Below are 22,455 nucleotides of genomic sequence, written 5' to 3' on the forward strand. Positions count from 1 at the left end.
TTTTCGATCAGAGTTTGAATTTTTGACGCGAAAGTTGGAGAGATGTATAGGATAGGAGGATGAATAAATCGTTATTCGAAATCCAGACTCTGAATAAATTGTGAAAACTGTAGGCGAATGCTTTTCTTTTTAAAAAGTATCTTTTGTTCCAACGCGATTGACGGATAGATATCCGTGAGAACGTATATTATTTCTGATGAGAGAATAAACAAAGTTGTTCGAAATCCAGTCTCTGAATAAAGTTATCGTTTTAAGAAACTGAACGAAAAGATAGAGTAAGAATTTATAATTTGCAATACCCATACTTTTCTAATAATTTTTCTCATCGTCCTCCTTCATCGTAAACTTCGAAGATCTAAAAATTCCGAGATCGAACTTATTTCGTCCTTATTCATCGATTATAACAAAAATGAAAAAAACTTCAGACTTTAGGAACGCGTAGTCGCTGAATGCGAGAGATTAAACTTGGAATGATATAAAGGTTAACGATTGAAAACTGACCAGCCAAGCTGGGTATCAATCATTCCCGTCACGTACGCAACGATCGAGGCGGGAGTGAAATTACGAACGAGCGACGATTTTCTGCTCATTTTTCAGATTGATCCACGTTTTTCAGGAATCCCTCGCCCAGCCGAGCATCTTCGATAGGTTTCGCGATTTATCTCATCGACGTTTAATGTTATTTATGGACTGTATGCAATCTCGGCATAATGCCGAGAGAATCTTCTCGTCGCGGATACAAACAAGTTTTGTGGCAAAGTCGCCACCGCTTAACTTGTTGCAGAAACTCGTACAAACACGTGTCACCGGATCTTCTCTCCCACCAGTCTTTGATCAAGCGGAAGATTATCATTCTGGAATTAATTCTAGAATTATTATCCACGCTATCTTTTTCATTGGCGTGGATATCGACCAATTACGACGAGAGAAATTATTAACTTTTTTCAAAGAACATTATTAAAAACATCCGCGCCAACGTAGAATCGTTATAAATAATCGCACGATTTTTACTTTTAAATCGGAAAGGGAAAGGGTTCACGTTGAAGGAATCCTGTTCTTTCGTTCTCCACTTCCCTCGAGCCCCAACTTCACCTCTTAATTAGATAAGCTATCTACCGGAACAAAATATCGGGAAAAGCTTTCATCGTTCGAAGGGGATCCGTATCTAAAGGGGGCGATATCCGATCCACAGAGAGAGAGAGAGAGAACAAGATGTAAAACCTTGGAGAAACATTCGAGATTAACGCGAGGAATCGCGAGGAGGAATCTCTATCGCGACTATAACAAACGGACCTTCCCTCCTCCCGAACAGACGATCGAATCAATTAAGAGAGCGAGTTACACCGGCCACCCCACCCCTCCGGAATCCATTAGACCAATTAGACCTACCAGGTCTACTGCTGTTGCCGCGGATGCCAGCCATCCTGCGCGTATAATTAGAAAAGGAAACGCGGCGGCGCTGCGAGCCACTTCTGGCGATTACCACCATTTTCCTCGGCTCCTCTACTTTTCCCGAAACGGTCTTTGTCGGTGCCCATTACCGTGAAAAACCCCCGACTGTTCAGAGGCCGAGTGAAAAAAAAAGTGAGGAGCGGATAAGTAAGGAACTGTGACTAATAATGAAAGGTGGCCGCCGTTACTCGCTCGCTCCTCCACTCCTTATGCAATGCAAATAAACACCGCCATTTTATTACGAGCGGGATAATATGTATGTATGTATATATGTATATACGTTTGGAAAAGGGGTATTACGAGGAGAGAGATTACGAGGAAGGGGATCGAGTTTTTTTTTTTTTTCGAACGAATTAATAGCGTGAAGTGTTTTAATCTTTTTTTTTTTCTTTTTCTTTCTCTCTCTCTGTATGTGTATGCTTGTTTGCGTTTAGACGTGCGCATTCCATCGACGATTCCTTTCCTGTTTACGTTGTGTGCTAATTGAGATATTCTTTCGGAATGAAATTTATTCGTTGCAATCCGCACAATAATTTTCAAGGCTGTTTTGCAGATATATCGCGTTAATATATTATTACGTTTCCATTAACATTGTATAAAATTTACGAGCAATGCAATTGAAAAATAAATATTTTTTTTTTTTTTTTTTCCTCGACTGCTGCTTGGCACGCTAAAAATAATTACTAGACTTCTTCTTGTTGTGGATGCTTTTATGCATTTATTTGATGAAATTTAAACATTGTAAAATGTATATAGAGAGAGAGTGTTTACGCACGGATACTCGAAGAATAAGGAAATCTCTCTGTTTGAATTTCTATTTAAGCTTCAAGTACAATTTTCATTTTGCGTAGAAATTCGCAATAATTACGAGGTTTAATCTTAAAATCCTATAAATAACACTCGTCTATGAATAAATATCACTTAACGCTAACTACCTTAACCCTTTCGCTACTATAAGAGACTATAATCTGCCGCGTACGAGCGATCGGAGTTATCTTTCTCTGGAAACGATATTTCTTTTCTTTAGCAACTCGAAACGTGATACCGTTGACGATCTTTCTCGAGCGTTGTGCACATTTTTCGTGCGGCGATTCTCATCGATATCCACCGTCCATCTCGATTCATCCGAAACAACACGATCGTTTCCTTTAACTTTTCTCTCGTCGTTAGGTGGAAAACAAACGATCGCATCGTGTCGATCATTTATTTCTCGCCGATCGTTGAGAGAGAAGGCAAGGATACAACGTTTGGACTCGAGAAGAAGGTCTCGTCATTAGGCAACGTGGATATCGCGACCAAGAAATTACATCTTTGTTTCGATTCGGGGAATTGGGGATGGCTCGGGGCGAGGACCCGGCAATTTCGTTTTTCCACGTTTCTCGGCCCCTGAATCTCGGGGCGAGAGGCGGCTTCGTGCCACGCTTTTTTGCTACGCGCAAGGGGGAAGATGAAGGGTGTGCGCGTAAAAATCGCCTCGAACAAGATGATGGTTCGAGGATAACGCGCAATTTTTACGTTAATACGCATGTGGGGCCAAAGTATGTGTACACGTCGAGTGGCAATGAAAAGTTTCGGAGCCACCGATTTTACACGGCTCTTCTTCTTGCGACGCGCGCAGTAAGACGAGCCTCACCGCCAAATTGAATTAATTTTACGAGTCATCGTACGAGAGGGGCCAACAACGGAACGGAACAGAAGTGGAAATTTCGTGAGAGCGAATTTGTAAAGTATAAGTAAACAGGATCGAATACGTTCGCGTATTATACGTTTCCAGCTCCGCGTCCAGATCTCTCTTAGAAAGTCTCTCGAGAAAGCATAAATTTGCATCTCTCGAAACGAATAATTAATTCACGAAACCGATGAATTTAGAGATTAATAAATCTCGAACCTCTATCTATCCATCCAGTATAAATTGGACATCCTTCTTCTTTTCTTTATTATTGCTCGCAACTCGACGATCCTGCCCCCTCCCTCTCTCAAATCATCCTTATTACACCTCTGAAATTAAACAAACGCGTTGAGGAGAGCGAGTTTAGAAACTCAACTCGTCAAACGGTTTTTAAGAGTCCATCGTGGCAGGCTAATAAAACTCACCGCTGAGAGCAACGATTAGTTTACTCGCCGCCGAGCCTGTTTTCCAGCCTCTCCGAGCGGAGCAACGAGACAATCGGTCGGCCGAACGTCGATCGCCGCATAAATTTATAAATAATCGCATAAATTTCACCGGCGTTCGACGGTGCTCTCGTTCCTCTCCTCGCTTCTTACGAGGTCACGCGAACTCGAGGGCTAAGTTGGAGGGAAAATTTCGGCGGACCAGCCGTTCCTTCAACCGGCCGCTCGTTCCTCCAAAAACGGGCAACCGAGCGCAACGTATCGATCGATCGATCGCATTCCACGAGATCGGTGTGCGCGGAATATAATATGTAGCCGCGGCGTATAGTTAGCCAAGCGAGGAGCAAGGGGGAGAGCAGCAAGAAACCGCTGCCATTCCTGAATCAGGCTGCCCGTACGGTAGCCGCACGTCCCGACAGCTTGATTAATAGCCTTAATTAAGATATTTAATTGCTTTTTATTTTTATTTGTGGCCGCCGGAAACTCGGACGACGACACGAGGGTGAGATCGCCTCGAGGGGGATCGAGTGTGCGCGCAGAAGAAGAAGGAGGAAATATTGGAGGAATCGATCCGCTCGATCGAGATTATCCGGTCGTTTCGGGAGAACAGAAGAATCCACGACTCTCTGGAATTTTATATCGGGATTAATCGCGGCCGACCTCGGTATCCAACAACCTCACGCCGGCACGTTGGCGGGGGATTGTCTTGAAAAGGGGACGGCGTGATAAACCGTCGGCCCATTGTCGGGCCGGCGGCGGCAGACAATACGGGCAATCACGTATGAAGGAATCGGTGATTGTTTCGTTTTCGTCTCTGCCGCCAGACGATGGCTGCAGAGAGGGTTGTTAGGTTAGGCGGCCCGCAAAACCGTCACGGAAGCGGACTCGCCACTTCCTCCTCCTCCTCCTCCTCCTCCTCCTCCACGTGTATACGACGCGACACCACGGGGATATGCATATATATGTATATGATGTGTACACGAATCGACGGCGGACACGGATGGACGGATGGTTTTCTCGATGCGCGACTCGAGTGTGGAGGAGACTGGAGGGAGGCGGGGGGAGGGGGTGGTGGAACTCCGAGAATGGAACAATCAGGCTAGAATCAAGCGGCCGCTTGTTCCATATGCGGGGACCTCGCCGCTCCCTCCTCCAAGTGGACGAACAATACAAACCCGCGACAATTATTGCAATTACTCTGCCCGAAACTCGAGAGCGCGCAAGGATACGTTAAGTCGCGGCCATTTCCATGCGAATGCCCGGCTCGCGAGATTCCACGTTTGCCCTGCTTCGTGTGCTCGAAACCACCACCATCACCACGTGTCTGTATGCGGCATGTGTATTTCGTCGAAACTTGCGTCGAGGTTGGCGACGAGGTCTTTGTCTTAGTGGTGAGGAATATATATATATATATATATATGTAAATTAATTCGATGTGGATATACGGCTGAAGGGTGTTTGAATGATGGTATTCGTGGGAGAGAAGGTGGAGGATTCGGAAGTGTTTGTTTGGTCGTGTTCGAAAAGAGATAGAAATCGTCGTTGAATTATTAATATAATAATAAAGTGGGTATGATGTATTCAGAGCAATTTCAATTTTGCGACGATATTGAAACTAAGAAAAGAAATCGTTATGTACTTGCGCTATCTGTATATACGTACGTTTTTAATTTGTAGCTGCTGCGTTCGAAAATGTGCACGTGAGCAATCGTGAAAACGCGAAACCAAACGTCAACCCTTGAGATCAAACCTGTGAAAAGAAAGCAGGTGTGTAGCAGAGCGTTTCGTCGAAACAACGAATCGCAAGATACGGGGGGGAAAAACCATGACCGAGTTCGTAAAAAAAAAAAAAGAAAGAAAAAGAAAGAGACTTGGCAGCGATCGGCGGGAAAATGAACGCGCTCGCTCGCGCCCATTCCCTTCTCTAAGCGTTGTAGCCACGAATGCCATTGTCGAGCCTCGACATCATCCACCCCGGTCGAGAGCGAAGGGTCACGACGAGGCGAACGCTCTTTCTCCTCTTTTCTCCCTCCCCCCTTTTTTATTTTACGTGGCGCGCGGATTACGCGAGCACACGACGAGAACGGACGACGTTCAACGACGTCGACGACGAAAACGATGGCAATGACAACGGACAAAGGGAAGAAAAAAGAGCGTGGCCAGACAAAGAAACAAATTTCTAAAGAGGACGTAGTAGTAGTCGTCGTTTCGTTGCTGGCGTTTCGTCGCACGCACGCGATCGCGACTAACGATGGTTAGGCCGTGGTGGGACAGAGAGGATGCAAGAATAAACGAGAGAGAGAGAGAGAGAGGAAAAAGTCACAAAGGGCGTTGCGCGTATCGCGCATATAAATGACAATGCCGGCTGCCTGTGGAACTGATGAAGTGTCGTGTCTGTGCTTCTCTCACTTGTCCTCCGCCCCCTACGACAACCCCGTGAGACTTTGTCGTGTCGTCGAAGGGGTGTGGTGTAGCTTCTCATCTCGTCGCCTCGCCCTCACACCTCGACGTTCGTGGAGGGTGGCTCCGACCCTCCACGAACCACGGTTATTGTTGCGGTTCGCCAACAGAGAGAGAAGCCCTCCGACGACGGAGTTAATTGGGCGACGATTGTGCCGCCGCCACCGCCGCCGCTTTTCCTTTCTCTCCTCCGTGATACACGCGCGCGTTGACCTCTCGCGCCGACACGACCCTGACCGAGGAGGGGAACAAAGGTTGCGTGGATAGCGCTTCCTTCGAGAAATCACCGAGGTGTGTGTGTGTGTGTGTATCGTGAGTTGAGGTCAATGTTGTTGGTAAGAACGAAGCGTTGTTACTTTTTGTCGTTGGAATTTTGATGAACGTTTGTTGAAACGAGGATTGTTGGAATGGTTTCGAAGGGAAAGCGTTTTATTGTCGCGAGTTTATTTGCAATTTGGAGGAACGAATGATAAATTTTAAATAAAGTGTTCATTTTATACAATATATATATACATATATATTCGCGATCTTTTTTCAACATCATCTTTTTTCAAATTCGAATATAGACGATTTACGTAATACCTTTTTCTTTTTCTTTTTTTCTGAAATAAAGAGGAGATTGTTACCTGCTAATTGATATACATTAGGTAACGAGCTATTATTGAACGAAGAGAAAGAAATATAATGCTCGTTTCAAAACAAAGCTTCGTTTTTCCTATTGTATTCCGATTTAATTGGTATAATCTCGTGATTAAAGAACGGGTCTCGGTGTGTAGTATTTGCTCGAAGAACAGTCGAAACTCCTACGCATTGTCCTTAGAGTGTTACAAACAGTGACGTAACACCGATTAGCAATGCTTCTTTTGTGCTCGATCGGCCAACTCCGATGGAAATAATGGCTTCTATTTTTTTCTTTTTTTTTTCTTCTTTACGATTAACAGAATAATGGCTCAGAAATGAAATGATAAAAAAAGAGTGAGAGAGAATGAAACGTTCACAATCGTTCGACGTAATTAAGATAATTTTTCGAAGCTTCGTCGTTCGATTCCGGGCAAGAGTTTCGCGCGAACAAGGGGAAATGGAATTGAATTTTTGTTCGACAGTTTCTGCAACGGAACTCCTATTACGGCCCATTCAAAATCGACGATAACGGTGGGCCAATAGTCACGTCACGCCGATCAATACTACACGAGCCCTTTCATTGATTTCACCCGTAATTGCATTTACTTGGGCGTTTTCGCCCAGAAACCTAGTGACATTGACGTTCACCTTCAGGCTATTCATCTATCGCCCACCACGCGCCCCTGCCACCCCTGTAAGTGAAGTCAATGAAACTGACCTTTCTCATGTAAATGCGGCGTGATTGGCAGCGCGTGTCCCGTCACCGGAGAATTAAAGCTTTAAAGATAAACGAGACGTGAACCGCATGTATGCATGTACGTGGCATACCCGCCCCGGGGAAAAAAGCCACGGTGATGGAATTTTTTTTTTTCGTCGTATCAAATGGATTAAATGAGATTTTTTTTTTTTTTAATTAAATTAAGCGAGATTTGAAATTAAAAATTATTTAATCTTTTCTTAATTATATAACCTTCGAAGCCGAGGAGTGGAGCATAGGCGAGAATAATTTTTAAAAAGTCGCGTGTATGGAAATGAATTTTGAAGAAGTGATTTTTTTTTTTTTTTATAAAATGTAAAAATGATCGATTTTTCATCATTGATTGATATTTAATCAACACGATGAATACGCTTCAAGAAATTGGATATATATATAATAAGTTGAATATAATATGTGAAGTTTCGTTAAGTGTGTTTTAAATTTCCGCAATATTATATTCAGGTTTTATCTATTTTTTATTCGCGGCCTGTCACAATAAACTTTCAGCGAAAGAATTAATATAATTTATAATATAATTTATATAATTTTATATAATTTGTATAATTGATACAATTATCAATTTATCGAAATCTATCTCGAAAAGGAACTGCACACGAGCTAATAAATTTTCAAGTTTCCAATTCAATGTTCGACATTTATGCTTATATTATCCGGTTATTCGAAAAAAAAAAAAAAAAAAACATATTTTCACTTAATTTCTACATATAACAAGATTATTAACGAGGTGTAAATAAAAAAAAAATTGCAATTATTCAAGTATGCGTGTAATTAAATTAAGTGGAAAAAAAAAAATAAATTAAAACTTTTTTAGATAAATGGAAAGCGATCTTTCGTATTCGGCGCAACTTGAAAAGATGGCTATTAATTTTCTACGATAGTGTGAAATTGTTATCAAGTCAGACAGCTGAAATTCGCATTATGCCTCGTTAATGAAACCAATTATTAAAAATTCTTCGTCGATTTAGATTTAAAAAAGCATCGCTACATCGCACGGAATAATTAATTTAAAATTAATTACCCTTCGAATCGGTGGCAAGCGAAACGTTAGCGAACGAACGAGAGCGGTGAAAGCATCGGCGGTCCGATTTTTCTGCGTATTTCGCCAACGAGCAGGAAGCAATTTCAACGGGGAAATCGTTGATATAATTCCATCAGGAAAAATAATAATGCGAGACAGCCCTGAAACCGTCCGAAACCGGTAATCGCACAAAACGGCCAGTCGCTGCATTTCCGTAGATTCCTTAATTGCGTTTCGCATTATTCCGTTCAACGGCAAATTCAATTTGATCCGTACCGTCCTCCTTAATTATTTCAATTACAAAACCAACACGAGCAACCCCGAAATTACGCAATTAACGATAAGACAAAAATGCCTGACTTTTTTCAACGATTTGTCTTCATTAAACGGACGTCGTACACGAGTTTCAACTTACGAAAAAGAAGAAGAAAGAGTGAAAAGAAAGAAGAGGAATAAAATATCGAAAAAGGAAGAAGAAGAAAAAAAACCAAGCAAAGATACAAATAGCTAGATATCGAACATCGATATCGTATCGGTTCCACGCTATTTCCGTTTCACCACAATGCAATTAATCACGGTTATTCGCGCATTTATACATACATCGATAAAAATCAGACAGATACGGTTTGCACGATGAAAGAGCCGGCCTATTACCGGCAAACACCTGTCCCCTCGATATATAGCGCGATCAAAAATTCAAGTTTCGGAGAGAACGAAAGAGTTGCTACGTCTCTAGAGAACGAAACCAACCTTCGAATCGCGTCATACGTTTCGCGTGCACGTTTATACCTATACACACACACACGTGCGCGTGTGATACACGCATACGAAGGATCGCACACGAGCATGCGCAGCAGAGGGCCGATAATACCTGCGCGGCACGCAACCAGCACACGGACGCTGCGTCCGACGACTGCGCATTGTTCTCCGGGGAGGCGCTCCCGCTAATTGCGCATTGTATACCATTGTTGCTCTCTGCCGGTTAACTCCTATCGACCTGCTATCTTTATATAAAGTAACACAAAACAACGTAATTAATTACCAGTCTTGCGGCCATTGTTAGACGATAAATAACGCGCGGCGGGGCCTACGTCCAATTAAAATATTCAGCAAGACAAACAACAATGGGACGATACTCGGCCGTGCAACTCCACTCGGCCGCCGCTTCCTCTTACGGGGAGGGGGAGCGATCTTGCCGTATACTTGTCTCCTTTTTCTTGCCTCCCTTTTTTCTCTGCCAGTGATCGTGTACGATTCCGCTGTTGCGCGGCTAGATAACGCGGCCTGTGAATGTCTTTGATTGAATGCGGATTAACGCGGAAGGAAGAGGACGGAGAGAGAGCAACAACAGACGGAGTTGAAAAGAGCGTGAGTTAAGAAGAATAGTTTTCGGCTTGGGAGGATATGTATCGTATAATTTGTGATTTTTGAATTTCGTTAAATTCAAAAGTGAATTTAAGGCTCGAATGATGAATAGCAGCATCGTGGTCGGTAAGCGCTAATTATACATCATCCTAGATCGGTGATATTTAATTAACGAGATTCCTGAATAGTTTCCTTTCCAATTATTGTTTTCAAGCTCGGATTGATCTTATCTTGATATAAAACAAAACTCTAATGATGAATAAATAACGGCAAATGAGAGAGTATAAATCCCCGCTACTATTCGTACTTAGATGAATAGTGAATTTCTTCCCCCTTTTCAATTTAATTAATTCCAAGAAGTAGTTCCTTGCATAAACACGATTATAAACACCATTCATACAGAAATCAATGGCTCTAATTCGACTTTTTCCTTTTCTTTCTCTTTTTTTTCTTTTTTGCAACAAATTACACTAAACTAACAAAAACAATTTCCTTATAACTTTAATAATAATACGCGATTCGCACGCGATTTATAATACGAATTTTATATATAGTCCGGTACGGATGAAGTTTCACTCTCTTTAAAAAAAACTCTTTCGACTCGAAAGAGTTCCAACTCTTGGCAATCTCAACATTTCCCGATCGAGGACTATCAATTACGCACAATATTTCAATACTGTCGTCTAACACGGTTATTACGACAACACGCTCGAGCACACCGGTTAAAAGAGAAAAAAATCGTAATAACTTAATGTATAATAATAACACGCAATCTGGAATACTTTAGACTCGACATAAATCCAACTGAAACCGCTTCGACCACCCTGTATACCTTATCTCGGTGCATGGTCAAAGCGGCATCGGCCGGAGGCGATCGCAGAAGACCGCTTCTGGTCACTGACGATCGCCAAGCAACCGTGTTTCGCGGAATACGCGGCACAAAGCGGACAGTAGGGAGAGCTCGACGATCCGATAGAAGAGATCGTTACGCGTGACTCGTAGAAAGCAATCGAACGGCCATTGTGTCCCGAATGGATACGAGTGGAGCTGTGCAACGTATCGTAATTTAAATTGCTGAGAACATCGGGAGAAAGAGAGAGAGAGAGAGAGAGAGAACGAGAGAGACACATTGAAGATCCATAGAAAGAGAAAAAACAGGAGAGAAATATAGATAGGAGAGGTCGGTTAAGCTGAAACGCGCTCTATCTGCAACGACCGATCATGGTGGGTATTTAATAATAATCGGTTGCCAGCCACCGATTATTCCACCAAGTCTATCCGCATGGACACTTTTCCCGCGTCTCTCGATATTCTCGCATTCTAGACGTCTTGATTACAGGTTGCCCGCCACTTTCTAATGCATCGCTGCAACACTTTTTTTCTTTTTCGTTTCCAAGTGAAATCGGCCACACCGATTCGAGCTCGGTAGTTCCTCAACAGTTTCCACCAGTAGTCTACATTTCGAGAGTCTACATTCGAACATTCTTCGTCCGCCTTCCGGCTGTAGTATATCGACCAGGGGCCAGGTAGCGCAGGTAGCCACGCGTCCGTCTCTCCAAAGTGACGGCGATATTTCACAAGGTTGGGCCACAAAGTGACTGATGACCCTGACGAGCGGCGCAGTGCAATGGAAATCACGATCTAGCCCCGAACGACGAGGACGACGCGACACGTTGCTCGGTGGGCTCCGTTCGTAAGAAGCTTGGTGCGCTCGAACTGGACGATGACAAATGCTCGAGGACGCCCCGGACCGGCATTTCTTTCTTCCTCCCTCGAGAAAGACGAATAGAGGTGGCCCTCGAGCCGACTTAATGCCCGTCTAATTTGCCTCGATGACAGTGAGAAAGTAATTCGGGACACGAGCTTCGAATTCCTCTCGCTTTCGACCCCTTCCCGATTTTCCTCTATCGGGGATGGAGTACTCGCGCCGAGCAGAGTAATTGCGGGCAATCGTTCACGCGGTCGTGGCGCGGCAATTCGTTTGTAACCGGCCAGCCAGGGAGAGCCTGTGAGGCGAGTTGAAAGAGAAGAGGAGGGAAACGATTCCATCCGGCACACGAGATGGGATGCTAGTTTCTCTAGTGGTAGTTGCTAGTCCATCGCTTCCCCCGACTTCGACTTATCAGCAAGAAATTGCCTCGGAGAAAACAAGACGTCGCTGCATTCTCGCACGCTCTAACGACGCGGCTCTCTTTCAGGGGAGGGGGAGGGAGAGAGAGAGAAAGAGGGAAGAAAAGGAGTGGCCGCTCGCATATGCACACGTACGTCCATTATTACGCGTTTAAAAGAAGGTGAGACGGATAATGTAAATCCGCTCGGCCATTGTGTAACGCTCGCTTTTAACTGTGTTGCTCTGTCTCTCTCTTTCTCTCTCTTCGGCAAACATCCACGCGTGATACAAATACGCAAATAAAATTCTTCTTCATCTGCCAGCTTCGCTCGGCCACAGCTTCCTATCCGCTCCTGTTCCACGCATCGGTCCTTCGTCGTCCCCTCCTTTTCTCCTCCGCTCTTCTCCTTCTTGCTCGGTCTCCTCCAGTTTCGCTCGATCTCTTCCCTACACGTCCTCTCACTCCTCTTCTCTCTCTCTCTCTCTCTGTCTCTCTGTTTCTCCTTTCTCCGTTCGTCTTCGGCGGCCGACCGCGTTATTTATTGCCAGCAGCGCAACGGCCGCAAAACTTAAACCCCGTACACGCGTGTACACTTTCTGGCCGTGGCGGTTTTTACACCGTGCATTACAATGCGCGCGCATGTACGCATTATACTGTCCGCGTGATTCATTACCGGCCGATCCTCCGGCTGCTTAAGAAAATACGGAAACTATAATTGCGCGAGACTTATGATGCCCCGGCCGTGCGCACCATGGCGACCACTCTCGCTTCGCCTCGCCAACGAACGAGCGGATAAACCGATGAGGAGAGGAGAGTGTGCGAGAGAGGGAGAGAAATGAGGTTCGTATAGGCAGAGAGCGTTTATGATCGCCGAGAAACTTGGCGAGATCATATCGCCGGATCTCTTCATCCGTGGAGCCCCGTTCCCTCTCCATTGAGTCGTCCATTGTCGTTGATCGTGACAGTGCGTAATCGTTGCTGTTTTATTGGCGGTTGTAAAGTAATCAGTCGGATGGAATGTTTAGTATTTAATCCCGTGGACGATGATGTATATACAGGTGTATATACGATTTCACGAGTGTGTATAGACACGGTGTAATGGGTATTGGTATGCTCGCGTGAACGTTCATAGACGATGGTATTTCGTAGGAAAGTTCCTGTTGCCACGGAGGATACTCGTTTGGACGGGAAACGGTGATTATAGATAAATGTGAGTTTAATGGCCGCAATAATTGCGGTTAAACGTAGCCTGTTATTACTGGCAAGAACGTATTTCGGCGCGACAGAAAGAACGGCTGCGTCTTTTATCTTTATATGGGTTGATTGCACTTTTTATCTTTTATTTTTATTTTTATTTTTATTTCCTTTTTTGCTCTCTTTCCTTCCTTCCTTTTGTTAAGCCCCTTTTTCCTTTTACCTTTCGAACGGAAGAAAGGAGACTCGATCGATCGAGTTCACGTGGGAAAGAATGTTCGAGGAATCGTCGATCTTTTTAAGCATCGGTGATCCAATTTCGTTTCAATAGTATCTTCGGTGATCGACGAAAGAAAGAAACCGACGATTCGTACGATCGTTACTGCCGATAACGAAGCATTAATTAACGAAGCGATGCTTCCAAACGCTTGCGAAACAATCGCAACAATCCTAGCTGGACACGAATTCTATCCCTCGACCCATCTTTCTTAACCGTTGGTTTCTTAAGAGTCAATTTCTGCGAATGCAGGAAACGTTCGGTGGGAAAAACGATACGATGGAAATTTTACTTTCAACTTATCTTTGCGAAACAAATTTTCTGAAGCGAACAAAAACTTCATTGCGATATAGAATTATTATCTCTCTCTCTCTCTCTCTCTCTCTCTCTTCCAACAACGAATTCGAACATCGTCACGTCTCGACGCGAGCATTATTATCCGGAACGAGGCAAGGCATATTCAGAGATTCGTCGAGCAATTACGCGACAGATGTTGGCCACCGTACGTTACGCACGAGTACTCATACTTTCCTCTTACCACGTATCTCCATAATACATCTATTAATCAAACTCTTACGACACGCATCCCCGTTTACAATTACTCGACAAGTATCGAATTAAATTGCTTAAAAATCCAAAGCTGGACACGAGACTCCGCGCGGGGAGGTATGGCGCTCGCGGGCCACGGTGGCGACATAACCTCATCTGGCCACGATCTAGCCTGCGGACAAGTCGTAAGCGAGCAGAGAGATCTCTCCGCTCTGTTACGTGGCCACGCACACGCGCGCGCACGCGTATCTCTGGCCGGCTGCTGTCCGTCCAATTCTTTCTCTCCCCTCCTCCTCCCTCTCCCATTACCTCTCGCTCGCTCTTTGTCTCTCTCCCCCCCTCGCCCTTTCTTTCTCCGGCACGTTCGACCAGTGATCAGCATTGCAGTCAGGTGCCGCTACTTGCACAACCTGATGGATTCCATCTCGGGAGCCGGATGGAGAGGAGACCAGAGGGCCTCCTCTGGAACGGTTTCTATTTTCTGCCATCCCGGTGTGTTCGACCGATTTGATCGGCCTCTAAGCCTATGTCGATTTATAGTATCGTGGCCCATTAGAGATAATTGTCGGGGCAATGGCTCGAGCATGGACCAAGATCGGTTTTTCCAACTGTAGCCGAGCTGTGTTTCTTGCACATGCGCGCGTGTTATGGATCGCGTATGCGCACAGGTTTGCTTTATTATGTGCGAAATTTTTCTTCCACCTGTTATCCACGGTTAGGCGCCGGTGCCTAACAGGGCTCCCTGTGACTGACGGAAGAATGCCGCGATTAAACTATTATAAAATGACTCGAGTTTTATTTTATTCGTCGATCTTGCGTTTTCTCCTCGCCGATCGGGAAGAATTTCTTTTTATCTTGATGATTCTTCTTTTTTTTATCTTTTGAAGCGGTCGAACGAAGCGTTTACGCCGATTGGAAAGAGACGAGTGGATTAGTGTTTTAAGAGGATAAGAGAGAAATATTCATAAATTAAACGGTAGAAGAGATATTGAATTCGGTTTTTCGAGGAAAAACTGGAAATCAGAAGTTGGATGCGAGATACTGGTTTATGTCACACGTGAGTTATTTTACGATTTACTGGTAATCATCTTGTTTATTATTTTTCCCCCCTTTCTCCGCCATTTGTCAATTTTAATATGAAAAAGATATGTTATATATATATATAAAGAATTTTTATATCCATTAATTTAAGATTCAAACGATTCAAACGACTTTAATCGAGGTTTCTCTAATCGTAATCTCTAATCGTTGAAACGAGGTATTGATTCATTAGAATCGTGAAATCGAGTTCGCAGAAGTGCATTAATCGATCAGCCGAAACGTCACGATGGCTCTCCGTTGCCTCCTCCTTTATATCTTCCGCATTTGTTAAACGTAATAGAACGTCATAAAATGTCTCGATGACTAATTATCTACTTCCCTCTGTCCAATCCGTAATTCGTTTTTACCAAGATAGTAATGGTAACTGCACCCGACAAATTGGTTTGTCATCGAAACCAGGTGGAAGATGATGCGAAACTGTATGTTCGAAAAATTTTTTCTAAAATCTATCTCGTTTCGATTATTAATGAATTCTCAATTCTAAGTTGGAATATAAGAAACTACAGATTGATCAATCTTTAAATAGAAAATAGCAAGTAAATTTTTGAACAAAATACTAATAAACAAATATAAATGGAGAAATTTAACCTCTTTTCAACAATTCAAAAATTGTATGATTGGAAAACAAATTTTTCAGAAAAGTGATTTACGAATCTTATTCGAGATAATATCGAACAAGATCGATAAAAAGACTCGGCTATCGATCTTACGCAATTCATCGTACGAGGCGATTTTTCCAAGATTCCGTTCCAAACACGAGGAAAGAAACGCGAAGCGAAGAAACGTCTGCAATTCATTTTTTCCCCCAGTCTCGTGGCGTTTCGTATAAATTCCGAACGTAATTTAGATAATTTTCTCGTCCGGTTAATAGGTTGACGACAGGGGAAAAAAAGAGCATCGAAATGTTTCTTAGATATGAATGAAACGAATGAAAATTTTATTTCTTGGAACGAGAGTGACCAAGAAATTTCTCGTAATTTCTTTTCCGTTTAAAAATTCCTGATATTTTTTCGAAGCATTGTTATTTGCTAAGAAACTTACCAAACGTTGATAATTTTAAAATAAATTTCTTAAAGAAAGGAATTTTCGATTCTTATTATTCTTATTTTATATTGAAAAATACTAAAAAATAACGGAACGGAATCCTGAATTAAAGAAAACTTTTTTAATCCTTCGTTGATCCACGAACATGCAAGAACAAATCGCCTTATACAGGATATCCAGAGAGAAGAGGTAAACAAGTAAGATGGACGAGATTGATGAGATGGAAGGTAAGAAAGAAAGAATAAGATCGTAAAACAGGATTTCTTATTAACTTATTACGCGTTGCGTGACTCTTGTATCGCGATCATCGACTTATTCTTGTTAATTCCAGGGAAACTGTATCGACCGAATCAATAAACGATAACGATAACACGCACGTTACGACTTCCCGTTAATCACATTTGAAATCGAAGCAGCTGGTATATATCATTAAGATCGCGATTCTTCTACGTTTCATCGCAAATAATATATAGGCGAGGCGTGCATTTCAATTTTGAATTTCGTGAAAAATGTTCACAACATGAACGTGCTTTTTTTGTCATGAAATATTATATTCTTTTGGAAAAGATATACTCTTAACTTATTATTTTCGATTGAAATTTTATTTCCTCGCAAATATTTCTCCATCCAATTCTTTCACACATCTAAATTCTTTCGCTATACCCATCTATCAATCTACGTAACACACATATTAACTTAACCTATTAAAAAATCTATTAGATCGTGTGAAATGATTCGATTAAAACGAAGATTAAAACACAAGTTAAAAATATTGGTTAAAATACAGTAAAAAAATATATATATATATATTTAATAAAGGAAATAAAAATGAATTACGTGATATAGATGTGAATCGTGCCGATGTCTTCGTTGTACTAAACTACGAACTCTATTATTATTACGTCGCACGCGGTATAACGCGTTCGAAAGGACAAGAAACAAAACAGAATCGAAACGCCGTATCGCCGTGTGTTAATTCTCCGAATTAAACGTGCGCGTAAATATACAATATACGAGTCGCACTTTATAAACTCAACGTAATCTAATCGAACACGTGGAACACATAATTTTTCGCCGATACTTTTTCATCTGTTGCGTCATCTTATCTTTCTTACAAACCAATTACACCACCTAACCTAATCAAACGTGACGCTCTTTCGTTTCATTATCCAATTCTTTCCAACAATCTCACTAATGATACTCGAACGATTCGATCATGCTTCCCTATTTTCCTCCCTGTTCCTACCACTTCAAAAGACGATGTTCTCGAGCACGCACGCACGCACTTGGCCATGTGGTCGCAACTTACTACAACGATTCTCTTAAACCGGGCCGGTTTACGTTCCGTGGCAGCCGCGATGCTCGTAAAGGGGCGACGATTGATTGATATTCCTTCCGCGGTCGTCTTTACCCCCGCACATTTTCACGCAGCTTTGTAACACACAGGGGCGGCCATCGAAATGTGCCGTCTATTCGGCCGACGAGTGATGCACTCCACGCACCCCCCTCCCTCCCCTCTTTCGCCATTCTTCGCGCCCACGTGCGCCTCGGCACAAACACTTCCGTCTTTCCTTTCCACGCACGATGAAAGAACGCGCTCTATCTTTCTTCGTTTCAACCTACAGAGTCTGTCTACAGGAAACAGACACGTCTCTTTTCCAAACCTGAATTCCTCCTCGATCGGATCTGGTTGTTTCTTCTTCTTCTTCCTCCTGCCTCTCGCGAGAGATTTAAAATGCGCTTCTCGAGCTGTTTTTTTTCTCGAGGTTTCGTAAGTGGCCGAGGTATATATATGATGAGGAGAAGGGGAGGAGGATGGCTTTTTGTTTTGAAAACTAGGCGTAGTCGAGAATAGATCGTAATTGATTGGAACGTTGACGCGCCTCTACCCACACTGGTTCGGATCTTTTGTTTACCACTTTGAAAATAGTATTTTCAAACGGTTCGTTTGAAACACAATTTGTTTTTCGTTACCTTTTCACGAACGTGGCGTTCGGGGAAAGGTGTAGTCGAGGCGATTAGAAATTAACGATAACGTTAATGATCGTCATCGTTCAGGTTCGATTTTTCTCGCGGCCATTTCCTTCCCCCTCCGGTAGAGAGGTGGTTCCCCGCATTAATTACATTGGAAATGATATATCGAGTGGAAAGCTTACGCGACAGCCAGCGCAGAAAGGGTTCATTAAATCGGGTATACGATGGAAAAAAGTCATAATTGATTCGCGCGTTTCCCGTGATTTATATGATTTACGCGGTTCATTAAGGAAGCGTCAAATAACTTGGCGCGAGTCGTGGCGATTGTGGTGGTGAGTATTCGCGAGCCGAACGGCCAATCTTGAATACCATTCCAGACAGAGAGATAGGGAGAGAGAGAGAGAGAGAGAGAGGGGGGAGAAAGAGAAAAAGTTTTAAGTTCGTTTTGTCGCGCGAAACGTGTTCCCTCGAACGCTCGTATACACAAGGATTCACATGCAACGGGGCGAACATTGCATCACCGTGGACTCGCCACGGCCTTATACGTTTCTTTGCTTCCACTTGCTTCCTACATCTCGTGATAACGTGCTTATAAGGCTCGATCTTCGAGAAACCCGGCCCGGCCGTGGTGCTCCAGCCGATCCCGGCCAGAAAATCGCTTTCCAACTCGTCCATTCGAACAATTTCAATTCTCCCATTTCTTTCGATTGAATTATTTCGGAAATTTGGATCGAATTTATTCAGAGAGAAAATGTTCGGATTCAATTCAACAGACACTCTTCAATTCAAGTCGAGTCGTCGAAAAATTTATCGAACGATGAAACGAACGAAGATTTTTTTTGGTTATTTGATAATTTTACGCTTCGTTATTCGACGAACACGAACAAACAATGTGTTTCAATCAATTAGATTTAGAAGATAATCAATTTTGCAGAATCAATTTTCTTCTGCTTTGAGGGATTAAATACATTTCCGGTTTTTAATAATCTCTTAATTGTTTACTCGCCAATACCGTATTTCTTCGCTAATGAAGCTGCATTCTCTAAACTCCCCCCTCCGGTTGTTTCGTATTTAATTGCTGTATAGTTAGCATAACGCGTTTCCGACTTGGCGACATTAGGACTGCATGTAACGGTTATGTAAACCGTCCCGCCGTTAGATTCAGAACAGTTGAATCGTGCAGTTGTGTAAACCCGCTTACGTTAACCAACAATTCGGGATCTCTTGTTTAAATCGAAGAGAAAGAAATCAAGAAGAATTGCAATTGTTCGTTATAATAAAAAAAAAAAGGAAGAAAGAAAAAAAAAAGAAGATTCGATTTCCAAAAATAATTCCAAATTTTTCCTTCGATAGAATCCATCTAGAATACAACAACAACAATAAAACGTTGGAACAATAATATTCAAGTAATATTAGGATAAGAGGAGTCGTGTTACTTACACCGGTCGAATCACCAATTAAAAAACCAATTTTGATATTATCAAACGAAACAGTTGCTCGCTTCGAAAGCGGAGGAAACGGCGAATGACAACGCGTGCTCGGTTCGTGGAAGAAACAGTGGGAAAAACAGTTGGAAGAGGAAGAAGGACTCGTAAGAGAGCGCGAAGGATATCTGGCAGACACATTTGTACGGTGGGGCCGTAAAGGCTGCTAACAGTGGCGCAGCAAAGTAAATGTTATAACAAACAAACGGTGAGCCAGAGGCAGCGACGCCCCGCTATTTAACATTATTTAGTTTGCTTTGTGGCACGTTTAAACAGTGCCTGCCTACTTTTTCTATGGATATTTGATGTGGCACGGCCGGCCTCGAACCCGGGTGTATATACAAACGAGGATCGCGTGTTTGTTTTCTAGGAGGCACTCTGGTGAACCAAGGATGCCCGTATACCTCTCTGTCAGAGTTATGTCAAACGTGTACGCGCACGGATCATCGTCATGGCGAAATTGTGTTCCCACGTTTGCTGTTTCAATCGATCTCGGAATAATAACTGTTCTTTCGCTCGTATTCGAAATATTTCACGTACGTTTGGCAAGGCGTTCGATTATTCGATTAGATAAGACGGGACAAATTATCGATCGCAAGACGATATTGACACGATATGGACGACAAGGAGCGAGGTAAATTTGAGTTTGTTAACGAAGCACGGAACAACAGCGAAACAATTACTGTTTTAAATCGAGCTTCTAAAGTGGCTTAAGTGGCGAGCGAAATAATCGCAGCGACAAAGTGGCTGTGAGAGTGTGAATATCGAATCAACTGTGAACTATTATTATTTTAATGAGCATTTTAATATCGAAAACCTTGACGTAAACCTTATTCGATTAATTTTTAATTTTTCAGTTTCAACTTTTCCAACCGTGGCTATACCGGATTTCCAGGTACAAAAAGAATGGCGACCCGTTGCAGAAACGAGGGGGGGGGGGGGAGATTTTTTCGAAAAAACGTTTCGCTGGGAAAGCAGCGGCTCTTCCGATACGAAACGATAGCGATATATTTTTCCCCCGATGTAAAGAACGCGGTTGGCCGTGGCCGGGAGAAGATTTACACGCGTATTAAATTACCCCGCGACTTCGTGACACGCAAAGCGGCCTTTTCTGGGTGGAGCGGCACGACGAGGCGTGTGTTTCGTTGTAAGAGTGCCGCGGCTCGTTGTCCGGGAGAGCATAGAAATCAAGATAGAAAGCTCGTGTATACCTGGAGACGCCGGAGACAAATGGTTGTGACGTACGACGGCGTGGATCTTCTCTCTTTCTCTCTCTTTTTCTCCTTTCTCCGACTCTTCGTTTAAATCACACTCGGAATATTTACGATACGGCGTATCACGTTTCAATATATCTTATTGTAGGTGTCGTGGCCCGCATCCCCCTGTATATGCAAAAAAAAAAAAAATAACGTTTATGTAACGTGTCATATTCGCCATTTTTTTATTTTCAACGGTGGAATTTTTTGGTAACGGGATAAAATTTTGATAGTCGTTTACAAGTTCTTGGAAACGAATTATTCATTAATTATTAATTCTCAAAATCAAAAAATGCTAACGTATCACATTCGCCATTTTTTCATTCGTGTATCAACGGTGCAATTTTTTGACAGTCGTTTACAAGTTCTTGGAAATGGATTTTTCATTCGTTATTAATTCTCAAAATCAAAAATGATAATGTGTCACATTCGTCACATTTTTTTATTTTCCGTGTATTAACAGAAAAAAATTTGATGGTAGTTCACAAGTTCTCGAAATTGGATTTTTTATTAATCCTCAAAATCAAAAATGGTGGAAAGAAAGTCTCCGAAGGTACTTTCTTTATTGCAATAAAAAAAAAAGAAAAAAAAATAGAAAGAAAAAAAGAAAGGGAAGGTGATTTTTGTTTCAATACGTAGTAATTAATTAGCTACGAGACTTTTTTTTAATTATATAGGCATTTATCATTACGACATTATCTCGGATATGCGGCATACTTACGCGCTATACGTTCGATTCGTGTATATAATATATTAAATAAATTTATGCGTTGGATAATTTAGCGAACAAAGCGTAGGTAGGTATTAACTGTCGGTTTTTCACACGCGGCAAAGCAACGCGTTAATTGGTATCTCGCAAGAAAAATTATTTATTTCTATTTAATAATACCTGTCAGATGTTTAACCAGCGAGCGGAATGAATACGCGGTTAATTTCATTAGGCCTGGCTAACGATCGAGGTGACCGTGATAAGATCGGCGTTCGTTATTAACGAGAGGAAAAATGGGCCTCTTGTTGCGCAATGGATCTAAATATGGAGGCGGTGTGTCACGATAGTTGATGCTGGGCCGAACGGGAAATTAACCTTTTGCGGCGTTGTAATTGTACCCCGTTCTTGGATCGCCGCCGCGCCTCTGGATCTGGATCTCGAGAGATTCCTAAAACGAGATTTCGAACGAGCTAACCTTTTCGAAGAGGTTTTCAAAACTATTTTCAAATTGAATTTCAAATTGAATTTCAACAAACGAAAAGGATTACCATTAATTCTAACATTTATTATTCAAGAAGAAAAGAGAGAAAAAAAAAATACCGACCGAATAAATGCTCCTTGTAAGAACGCTAATCAGCCACAAAAATGGAGCTGTTTCCACAAACTGTTGAACCATACCATGAACACGAGTCGGAAATAATAGACAAAAAAGAAAGAAAGAAATTGCCCTCTCGATTCGCCAACTTACGTTTAAAGGCAGGACGTAAATGGAATATTCGAATCGGTTCCGAAAACGTCGAGAAACGAGCATAAGGATAGGCAAGCGCCCGCGCCTTGTCTTACGCGGAAAGTCTGTCAGGAAAGGAGAGGACGTCTTCCGAATCGTGGAAGTTGCGAATGGCGGCAAGAAACGGCGATCCGCGTATGCAGCCGGCGACGTTACGCGGTTC

The 22,455-nt window shown here is 42.7% G+C and overlaps 1 long non-coding RNA gene across 1 annotated transcript in view; it reads right to left on the reverse strand.

Moving 5' to 3' along the window:
* The window catches only part of LOC147657138 (uncharacterized), a 130,605-nt gene that overhangs the window by 66,386 nt on the left and 41,764 nt on the right, over positions 1 to 22,455 (reverse strand). The window contains exon 2 of the long non-coding RNA XR_015292960.1: positions 20,752 to 20,922. This is a non-coding gene — a long non-coding RNA (uncharacterized LOC147657138). The remainder of the gene's footprint in view (positions 1 to 20,751; positions 20,923 to 22,455) is intronic.

The sequence above is a fragment of the Apis florea genome, unplaced genomic scaffold (assembly GCF_048593485.1).
Source record: "Apis florea isolate Af1SG1 unplaced genomic scaffold, ASM4859348v1 contig_3203_pilon, whole genome shotgun sequence".
Classification (NCBI taxonomy): domain Eukaryota; kingdom Metazoa; phylum Arthropoda; class Insecta; order Hymenoptera; family Apidae; genus Apis; species Apis florea.